At 39.1% G+C, this 11,276-nt stretch overlaps 1 pseudogene; it reads left to right on the top strand.

Annotated features, from left to right (window-relative positions):
* The first annotated feature begins 436 nt into the window (after window positions 1-436).
* On the top strand, window positions 437-2,184 carry LOC134381004 (branched-chain-amino-acid aminotransferase, cytosolic-like; annotated as a pseudogene).
* Window positions 2,185-11,276: the final 9,092 nt, after the last annotated feature.

Here is an 11,276-nt window from a genome sequence, read left to right on the forward strand (position 1 = left end):
GAAGTTTTGTCCCTGATAATCCCATCCTGGGAAGAATTCCATTGGCCCCAGCATGCCCTGCACTGTCTCCATCCCCTGGCCATGCCCGAGCCTGGTCCCCACCTGCCTGCCTCACTCTCTGAGCCTCTGAGCCCCGAAGGAGCTCCAGCCACATCAGCTTCCTCTCCGTTCTTCAAGTGAGCCAAGCCCTTGTTACCTCCTGACTGCTCATGTTGTAACCTCTCCCTGGGACAACTTCATCCTTTAGGTCTCAGCCCAAGTACCAGCCTCCAACCCAGAATGTCATCCAGACCTCCACCTACTCCCCCGGGCTATGACAGTTTCCTTGATATACCCTTTCATAAAACCAAGTTCCTTCCCTTCAGGGAAGGTTTACAATGAAACCCTCATTATAAACCTTATTAATGTCTAACCAGTGCTCTGTGAGGGCGAGACCATGTCTGTCCTGTTCCCACAGTGTGCCCAGGGCCCAGCCCAGGGTACCTCAGTACCCTTACTGTTGAACACTTCCCTGACCCCTACACCCAACAGTCACTCATGCATTCACTCACTCATTCATTCATTCACTGGTATTCTTTCCATCCACCCATCATCAGCACCACTCTGTCAAGCCCACAGCCAGATCTGGTGTGGAGAGGTTGGTCACCTCCTGCCTGGCCCTCAGGGAGCCCCCAGTCTAGCGAGGCAGGCAAACAAGCCACCAGACACAAACATGGTGAGAAATGCTGGGATGTGGGGTAAACAGTGGGGACTTTGGGAGCCCAAAGCTATAGGTATTTGTGGGTGTGTGTTTAGGATGTGCAGTCAAAATACTGTTTTAAAGGCTTGTGAAGGGAGAACACCATGTAACAGAGGCGGAGACTGAAGTGATGTAGGTGCAAGCCAAGGAACACCTTACCAGAAGCTGGAAGAGGCAAGGGAGGACTTTTCCCTACAGGTTTAAAGGAAGCATGGCCCTGCCCACACCCAGCCTCTGGAACTGACTGTAGCAATGGATACTCCACAGAATCTACCAAAAAGTTGGATCAAAAGGGGTGGTGGAGACTTTTAAGGCTGAAGACCTAATAATCACGCCAGCTACCAAATACTCTGGAAAAGGAAAAGCCAGACCCAAATACTCTGGTTTTCAGAACTGTATTCATGGATAACATGTTAACAGTGAAGTCCTCAGAGTTTGTTTGGATGGGAAAAACCTCATATTGAGCCCCTTCAAAACCTGCCTTTGCATCCTGGCTCACCGGATTTCCACTATGCAGTGGAATTATTTGAAAGATTGACAGCATGTAGGCACAAGCCAAGGAACACCTTACAAGAAGCTGAAAGAGGCAAGAAAGAATTTTGAGGAGTAGACACTAAAATTCAACTGTTTAGGCCAAACCTCAACAGGAATAAAATGTACCAATCTGCTATGAGGACAACTTCACTGGTATCTGAAAAGGAAGAGCTTTTAAAGTGCATTAAACAGCTTGTGAAACTGGATCAAGAATGGATCCCATATTCAACATCAGCAGCATATAAATTCATCCTACATTCACTGGAACTGAGCCTTCTGCTAGTCAAGCCTACCAAAGCCCTGATCTTTGTCATCTTGAGCCCAGTGGAACCTTATAGTTCAAGTGGAACCTTTAATCCAGTGTCCCTTTTGGCCCATCCAAAGTATGTAAGAGCCTGGGAAGGTGGAATTGGGGACTGCAAGATGGGAGGGAATTATGGCTCATCTCTTTTTGCCCAATGTGAAGCAATGGATAACAGTGTCAGCAGGTTCTGTGACTCTGCGGTAAGGATAATCAGAGAACCAAAGGTAGAACTATTCATTTTTTTCTTTACTGGTTAAGAGAAGATGAAAAAGAACTGGCAACTCCTTCAGTAGATGGCATCATTCTTCCAGGAGTGACAGGCAGTACGCTGTGGACCTGGCACACAAGTGGGGTGAATTTAAGGTGTCAGTGAAGTACCTCACCATGGATGACTTGACAACTGCCCTGGAGGGGAGCAGAGTGAGGGAGAAGTTTGGTTCTAGTACAGTCTGTGTTTTTTACCCAGTTTCTGATATACTACATGGGTGAGATGATACATAATCCAACCATAGAGAATGGTCCTATGCTCGCAAGCTGCATCTTGGGAAAATTGACTAATACCCAGTACAGAAGAGAAGAAAGCAAATGGACAATCATATTACCCTGAATAAAAAATACAGGGTATCAATTGTATGCTATCGTGATAGACTGTTGCATTTTAATAGTGATAGATTTCTTTGGCTACTTGTCATAAGTTGTGCATAATGTACTTTGCATTATCAGTGTGTTACAAGGTTGACTGTTTCCTCATGCTAGAAAAAATGAATTGCAATCATCAAAGTAAAAAACAAGTAAATCAAGTCTCTTGAAATAATTCCTCTCCTTGCGGCCATCTACCAACTACTTATATAGATAGTTTCATTTGTTTCAGTTTGTTTACTATTTTTAAGGATTGATTTTTTTCCTTTTTGAGTTAATTTTGCTTCTTAACTATGTAAAACTTTACTTGGATCTAGTCAAAACTAACCAAATAGAATCAGAGAAGTCGATCTTCCCCCCTTCCCACACTCTGTTGTCATACTCCCCTACAGGTGACGTAGGCAACCATTTTTATTGGTTTTTTGTTTATCTTTTTATTGTCATTTTTCTACATAAAAAACATTATATGTATATGATTTATATCCCTGCCCCTCTTATTAAACAAAACAGAGCCTACTATACATATTATTTTATATCTTGTTTTTTTTCTCCTTGACAACGTATCCTGCAGATCACTCATAACCATATGTAGGTGACTTCTTCACTCCTTATTAAAATTGTACTGTTCCTGGTTAACACTTATTAAAATTGTGAGGCTGTAACACTCCCCCTACTGATAGGCATTTGTGTTGTTTCCATGATTTTACTGTTATAAAATTGTTAAAATAAACAGCCTTGAGCATATGTCATTTCATACTACTGTCAGTATATTTTTGTGATAGATTCTTAGAAGTTGATTACTGGGTTGGGCCGGCCTGTGGCTCACTCACTGATAACACCAAGGCCGCAGATTCGGATCCTATATAAGGATGGCCAGTTTGCTCACTGGCTGAGCGTGATGCTGACAACACCAAGCTAAGGGTTAAGATCCCCTTACCAGTTGTCTTTAAAAAAAAAAAAAAAGAAGTTGATTACTGGGTCAAAAAGTGAATGCATTTGTAAGTTTGCCAGATACTGCCAAATTCTCTGCAATCAGATTGTATCCTTTTGTATACTCAACAGCACATGTATATAATAGTGTCTGTATAGAGCCTTGCCAACACAGGGTAATATTACACTTGTGGATTTTAGCCAATCCAGTACATAAAAACAGTATCTGTATATTTAATTTTCTCTTAGGAAATTAAAAAATTTATATTTCATTAATTGTTTGCCCCATTTCATTTTCTCTGGTCTCTCTTTCTGAAGCTTTTCTTGAGTTATTGGCTCTCCTGGACTGTTTCTCAGTTTTTCTCATATCTTCTCATCCACGTTCTATCTCTTTGTCTTCTTTGTCTTCTATCTTTTGTCTGTCGTCCAACCCTTCTATTGAGTTTTTTATTTCTGCTTTTGTAGTTTTAATTTCCAAGAGCTCTTTCTTGTTCTCCGAGTTCCTTTTTATAGTATTCTATACTTGTTCTTAAACCGTCTCATTCTTCTCTTCCTCCTCTTTCTCTTCCTTTTTCTCCATTTATATATTACAATTTTTAAGTTATTTCATCCCAGCATAGGCCATTTTCTCAGTTTTCATTTTATTTGTTCTGTCTTTCTCTCTTTTTTTTTTGTGACCGGTAAGGGGATCGTAACCCTTGGCTTGGTGTCGCCTGCACCGCGCTCAGCCAGTGAACGCACTGGCCATCCCTATATAGGATCTGAACCTGCGGCCTTCGCGCTCCCAGTGCCGCACTCTCCCGAGTGAGCCACAGGGTCGGCCCTGTCTTTCTCTTCTTTTCATTAAAGTCTTTCTTTGGATGTCTGATAATTCTCAATTGACTGCACATGACTTAAAAGCTGACTGGAGTGCTAAGTGGTTGAGTGGAATGCATATGTAAGTTTGCTAGATATTGCCAAATTCTCTGCAATCAGGTTGTATCCTTTTGCATACTCAACAGCACATGAATTGTTGTTGAATTCATGAGATGATCTGCCTCAGCCATTTAGTTGGGAGCCTCTAAGGCCTCTTTAGGTTGTATATTTTGGGACTAGTAAGATTCTACAAAAAAAGAACACTTTAGGATGTCTCAAGGGAGAAAGCCTGGCTGCCAGCACTCTGAGAGCTGATATAGAATTGTGTATTGGGTTGAGTACCTCAATATAGAATAGGTATACAATTATATAACCCTATTTTTAGTATATAGTACCTTGCTTTCAAGTGTGCTTCATGTGTCACAATCCAAAGACCTTTTCTTTGATATTCTTCTCATGATAAACTACATTCATCTGCTTGGCTGGGGGAAGAGAAGTCTCCTGGTTGAGGAATCTGGGGAAGGACTCATCTGACTGATTTTTAAATGCTTAACCAGATTGTCCATTTTTAGCCCTCCCACCACTTTGTCTCCACTTCTACAGGTACCCAGGGCTGCTAACTTCTGTGGTATAAACTGGGTTAGTTGTCAGCTTTTTACAATTAGTTTAAGCTCAGTTGCTACATCATTTACTATTCTTCCTTCTTTTCAGCTTCCAAAAGGCTGTTACTTTTGACTCTCATTTCATTCTCATTTTTTACTGTAGTTTTAGTGGAATTTTTGGAGAGAGAAAGTAAATGCATATCTAATCCACTATTGTAATTGTGATGGGTACTAAAACTTTTTATTTAAGGAAGTACATATTTTACATATGTTAAATGTATTTTTTGTCTGGAGGATTTTAGCAGATGCTCAATCTGACGTCTTTAACCCAGAAGTTGTTTATTTATTTTTTTATTGAAACCTAATTGATTGTACCTATCTGTGGGGTACTGTGTTGAATATCAATACCTGTGCACGATATGTGATTCTCAAATCAGGACAGTCAGAACATTCAACATTACACAATGAAATCAGAAGCTGTCTAGGCTGGCCAGTTAGCTCAGTTGGTTAGAGCACAGCCTGATAACACCGAGGTCATGAGTTCAGATTCCCATACCAGCCAGATGCCAAAAAAAAAAAAAAAGAAAGAAAGAAATCAGAAATTGTTTAATTTTAAAATTAAGTGCATCATGATTGCTGAGATTGACCTAGCCTCAAAACCATAATTTAGAAGTGTTTTGTATCTAAAGATAAAAATAGAAAAATTAAAATAAAATGCATTGATACTGCAGAAGCAAAAGGCAGAAAAGCATTCTAGATATAATATGAGATCGTTCCTATTATTGCAGTTCTTGTTTAGGAATGCTGTTTTCCAATCAGCACTCTTCAGACTATTGCCTGTAACACTCATAGGTCTTGTAACTGCTACTTTTTTTGAATGGAGTTTTTCTTGTGCTTTCTGGGTATTCATAAGCCTGCATTTATGACTTGGAATGTGAACATCCCATTTTATTATAGGAGTAGTTCTTTCAAAGGTAAACAAAAGCAGTGAGGGTATCAATATATGAAATGAATTTATCTTCAGGGTCTGACGTTCTAGTCACATGTAACAGGAATACCTCCAGACATCAAAAATAGAATCTTGTTCTGGAGGTATATCAGTGCACTGAGATAAGAAGTCACTTAAACAAATAAAAAAAAAAGAAGGAAAGAAATCTATTGTTGTACTTAATTTTGTGTAATTGGACAATCCAACGGACACAACTAAAATGCTAATATAAATATTAGCATTCAGTAGATGGCTGGGTAAGAAAATATTTAGAAATCAATAGTCATTATTAATAAAAACATTCATCAATTAGAAGATAATCCAAGATGTTACATAATAAGGAATACATATTTGGTCTGTGCCCCAGGTTCCTTACACAAACCTTCCTAAAACCCTTGTAATTTAATGAATGATAGGAGTGACAGGAGCATCTTTTGTTATATTTGATCTTAGTCCCTGGTTCCTGAAACAAGAGCATCTAGGACTCTTGGAATCTCTGAAGTGACTAGTATCTTTTTGTAAGCTAATGAGATCACTGGTGGCTGGGGTCCCTAAATAGCTTCAGAATGAGTGCTGGTTCCAGAAAGCCCAAGGCATTAGAGGGCTGGAACTTTCAGCTCCAACCCCCACCTCCAGGGAGAGTAGAGGGGCTGGAGATTGAATCATCACCATGGCCAATGATTTAATCAATCATGCCTATTAATGGAACTTTCACAAAAACCCTATATGAAGGGGTGGGTTCAGAGAAATTCCAAGATGGTGAAAGCATCAATGTGCCAGCAGAATGAATGGTGCACCCTAACTCTGTAGGAACAGAAGGTCCTGTGCTCGGGACCCTTCTGGACCTTGCTCTGTGTACCTTTTCATCAGGCTGTTCACTTGTATCTTTTATAATATCCTTTATAATCACCATAAGTAAACTGTTACAATCATATAAGTAAACTGTTTACCTGAATTCTATGAACCATTATAGCAAATCACTGAACCCGAGGAGGTGTTATGGGAACCCCCAATTTGTAGCCAAATTGGACAGAAGTGTGGGTACCCTAGGCACCCAATATCTGCAACTGGTGTCTGGAGTGGGGGGCAGTCTTGTGGGTCTGAGCCTGTAATTTGCGGGTCTGCACTAACTCTGAGGAGTGTCAAAATTGAATTAAATTGTAGGACCCTCAGTTAATCTGTGCAGAGAATTGGAGAAATGCTTGGTGTGGAAAACCTACACATTTGGTGTCAGAGTGTTGTGAGTATAGAAAAACAGTTTTCCTTTACAAGATATGACTTCATTTCCAGAAGAACTAAAAAGATATCATCTAGGAAAAAACTTAACATATAAGATCTAAAGAGTAGGGTACCCTCTAGAATAAAGAAGGGCAAAATTTCTCATCACATTTAACTTTTTCCCCATTAGTTAAAAGAAAAAAGTCAAGGTAGCCCAGCCTTTTCAGTCTTTGCTACTCATAGACAACACAAATCAGGCGGCCTCAGAAAACATGAACAAAATCAGTACAATAATCCCCATTTATTAAGCAGAACTATTTGAACAGGATAAGCATGTCTTTTGTTCATTGTCAAGATTCTGATAGTGCCTGATAACACATATTTGTGCTGAAGCCTAAGGTCTTTGCCTCTTTCTCTGACAGGATATTTTTCCCTCTCTCACAACCAACCCCTGTAAAGGGAAAGCAACATAGCCAAGACCTTTATGACAAGATGGACATTTTTTGGTTCCTCCTTACCAGTGGTTCTCAACAGGGGCAATTTGCTTCCCAGGGGATAGTTGACAATGCGGAGTCATTTTTGGTTGTCACAACCGGGGTGTGAGAGGAGGTGCTACTGGCATCTACTGGTGGATATAGGCCGGAGATGCTGCTAAATGTCCTACAGAACACAGAACAGCATCTCCCCCAACTCTCTCAATCAAAGAATCATACAAAATTATATTCGTCTGCCAGTGCTGACATAAAAAAACAAGACTGGGTGGCTCAAACAACAGAAATATAGGAGAGTGACATCACCAAGATGGTGGAAGAGATGATCCTGGCCTTGCTTCCCACCATGAGAGATCAATTATTACAAAAAATGCAAAAACTGCCATCTTGTAATCACTGGAACTTGGGGGAAGAGAAGAGACCCACTGAGTCTGTGAAGGTGTGGAAAGCCATGGAAGCAGGAGGAAGGACTACTCCGATTAGATCCAGCCCAGTCGCTCCCATACCAGGCCAGCTTGGCACAATGCACGGAGCAGCTACCTGGAGACAGTAAAGCTGTAGCAGCATGCTTTGTGTGAAGTTACTATAAGTCTTCAGGGGAGAAGGGTGCCATGACTACTGGCAAAAAAACAAAATATAAATCACTTCAAGAGTGCACCATCCCATTTCCCAGGCCAGGAAAGCTGCTAGCAGGCTTCCCCAATGTTGACATTAAGAGGGAGGGAATACAGCCAACAGGAGGAAGGAATCACCCAAAGGTCAGTCAGTCTTTGCGGGGGACTTGTAAATGGCTGGCCCCATGGGAAATATTTTCAGTGTTGAGGAGGGGGGCTGATCCATCAGAGGTACACTGGGGAGCAGCATAGGCAGCTGATCTGCTTCCTATCCATGCGGGCACTACACACTGGAGATTGGTCAGTGCAACAGAACTGCGGGGCACAATTTGCGGGAAAGACTCAGTCCCAGGCCAGAATTTCCACACAGCACATGTGCACTGAAGGTGACCCCACTGACCTATGGGACTACCTCAAAATAAAAAGCTCCTGCACAGCAAAGGACAAAATCAGCAAAGTGAAGAGACAACCTACAGAATGGGAGAAAGTGTCTGCCTACTACATATCAGACAAGGGTCTAATATCAAGAATATAAGAGGAACTCAAGCAACTCAACAGCAAAACACAAACAAATAACCCAATTTAAAAATGGGAAAAGGATTAGGGGTGGCCTGTGGCTCACTTGGGAGAGTGTGGTGCTGACAACACCAAGTCAAGGGTTAAGATCCCCTTACCAGTCATCTTTTATTAAAAAAAAACAAACAAAAAAATGGGCAAAGGACCTGAATAGGCATTTCTCAAAAGAAGACAGACAAATGGTCAACAGGCACATGAAAAAATGCTCAACATCACTAATAATCAGGGAAATGCAAATTAAAACCACAATGAGATATCATTTTACTCCAGTTAGAATGGCTATTATCAAAAAGAAAATAATAAATGCTGACAAGGATGCAGAGAAAAGGGAACTTTCTCACATTGTTGGTGGGAATGTAAATTGGTACAGCCACTGTGGAAAACAGTATGGAGGTGCCTCAGAAAACAAAAAGTAGATCTACCTTATGACCCAGCAATCTCACTTCTGGGTATATACCCCTCACTCCCGCAAATGAAGTTAATATATTGTAGAGATACCTGCACCCCCATGTTCATTGCAACACTAATCACAATAGCCAAGAGATGGAATCAACCTACATATCCATCAACAAACGAATGGATTTAAAAAAACCTGTGGTACATATACACAATGGAATACTACCCAGCAATTAAAAAAAATGTTATCTTATCATATGCAGCAACATGGATGGAAACCATCATGTTATGTGAAGTATATCAGGCAGAGAAAGGCAGACTGTATGATATCACTCATATGTGGAATCTAAAAAAAAAGTGGTTCTTATATAAGCAGAGAGTAAATAATAGTTACCAGAGGGGGTGAGTGGGAAGAGCAGAAGTGGTGGACTAATGGGTACAAAACTATGCTACTACCTACCCTAAGTGAATCATTGTGCAGTATATGCATGTATTGAAACAAGACACTGTATACCCCATAAATATGTACAACTAAATGTTAAAACTAAAAAAAAAAAGAAGAAATTGGAAATATATGAATCATTGAATTAAATTATTAATTATTATAGGAAATGGGTATACAAAAAAATATTAGGATATTATAGACATCCTAACTTGACCCTTGAAATGGAGATATAAAAAATTAAACTGTCTTTAGATTTTAATTGGTAAAAAAATTATTTTCAATGAATACATTTAATTTACAACAAGTAGCCACTAATTTGGCTCACAAATATTCTGATGACTTAATTCCTGCTGAAATGTCACTTTCAATGATATTAAGCAACATGCAAATATCAACAATTAGTATTTTAAAAATCACCATTGTGTTCTGTTCTTCTAAAATTGATTAATGATTTTGCTTAGTGCAATCTTATCTAAATTTGGAGGTGACCTGTGTGTGTGTGTGTTTTTAGGAATACAGTCACAACGGGGTCCTGCAAAAATTGTTTCAATAAGCTAAAAGTAATTAGAAATTACTGAAGATAGTCACTGGCTCATAAAAATTGTAAAACATGGCAATTCACTCAAATGAAAACAAGATGAGCTAAGAAGTATATTTTCAAAATATTACTGATGTTTGCTATTAAAGCCAGGAATGTAAAATTGTAATAAATTCTGGTTTTGGTATAAATATTATATTTAAACTTAATGTTGTGAGTTTTAATACACCCACTTTTCATTTTAAAATATTTTTTCAACTACTTTAATGTTGTAGAGAAAATTAACCATTAACAAATTAAATAAAAGTATATATGTAGCAATATGCATTTTCCTTTTCACCTGGGACTCCAATATGACTCAGCCAGACACTAGCCATATCCCTTACTCACTTTCCTAGGAGGTCTCAATATTTTGTACACTCATTTTCAGACTGAATACGTGTTTTCCTTTTCTTTGAATTTGTCTCTGGTTTTGTCCCCAGAAACAATCTTGAGTCTGTGAAAAATACTATAGCATTCTATGATTTGGAGTCTTCATATCCCTAAATGAATAGATAATTTTGTAAAATAAATCTTGCTAAAATATCATATAAGAAAAGAATAAAACTCATGGGAACTGTACAGAAAATGAAAGGTTCCGTGCTTGCTAATGAAGAAGTATGCCTCCAGAGAAGCCTCAGCAAAGCAAAGCAGTCAGAACCACTCTTTACTCACTATTCACTATTTCCTCACTATTGACAGGCCACCAAGTTGATCCCAAAGCCACAGTGGCACCTCCTTCAGGCAGTACATCCTGCTACCACAAGGCAGCACAGTGCTTAATAAGCTATGTTCTCTCTCTTTTATATTGGTAGAGAGGGATCTTTTGTTGGCAGACTGTTTTATTTCTCCAACAAAATCAAGGTGTTTTTCTTATGTCACCATCCTGTAAAGATAGCAGGACTTCTCAAATGACATGTTCTAATCAAAAGAGCCTTGATGTCAAAAGAAAAAAGCTCCTATCCTGGAGATAATATAATGACTATTATATTAAATATACATGGATTTTTATTCTACTCCATAATATCTCCGTGCTCATTTTGATATACTAAAATAGTCAGATATATAAATATGTAATAAAAGTAAATATTTCACATAAAAAATTTCAAGGTATTTACTTACCACTAAGAAACAGATTTCTGGAAGATGGACCTAGTTTAAATACAACTAAGATTTGTGTACACTGTGGCACAAAGACTAGTATTCCTGAGTAGCCCAGAGGGTACATAATTTTATCCTGGGTATTCAGCCCAAAGTTCTGCTTTCTGATTTTAGACTCTATTCCAAAATATGTTTGTTTTGTAATATTAATGTTTTAAATACTTATTATCAAGGAAAATGGACATTGTAGGAAAATGGACCATGTTT

Source organism: Cynocephalus volans, chromosome 6 (assembly GCF_027409185.1).
Source record: "Cynocephalus volans isolate mCynVol1 chromosome 6, mCynVol1.pri, whole genome shotgun sequence".
Lineage (NCBI taxonomy): Eukaryota > Metazoa > Chordata > Mammalia > Dermoptera > Cynocephalidae > Cynocephalus > Cynocephalus volans.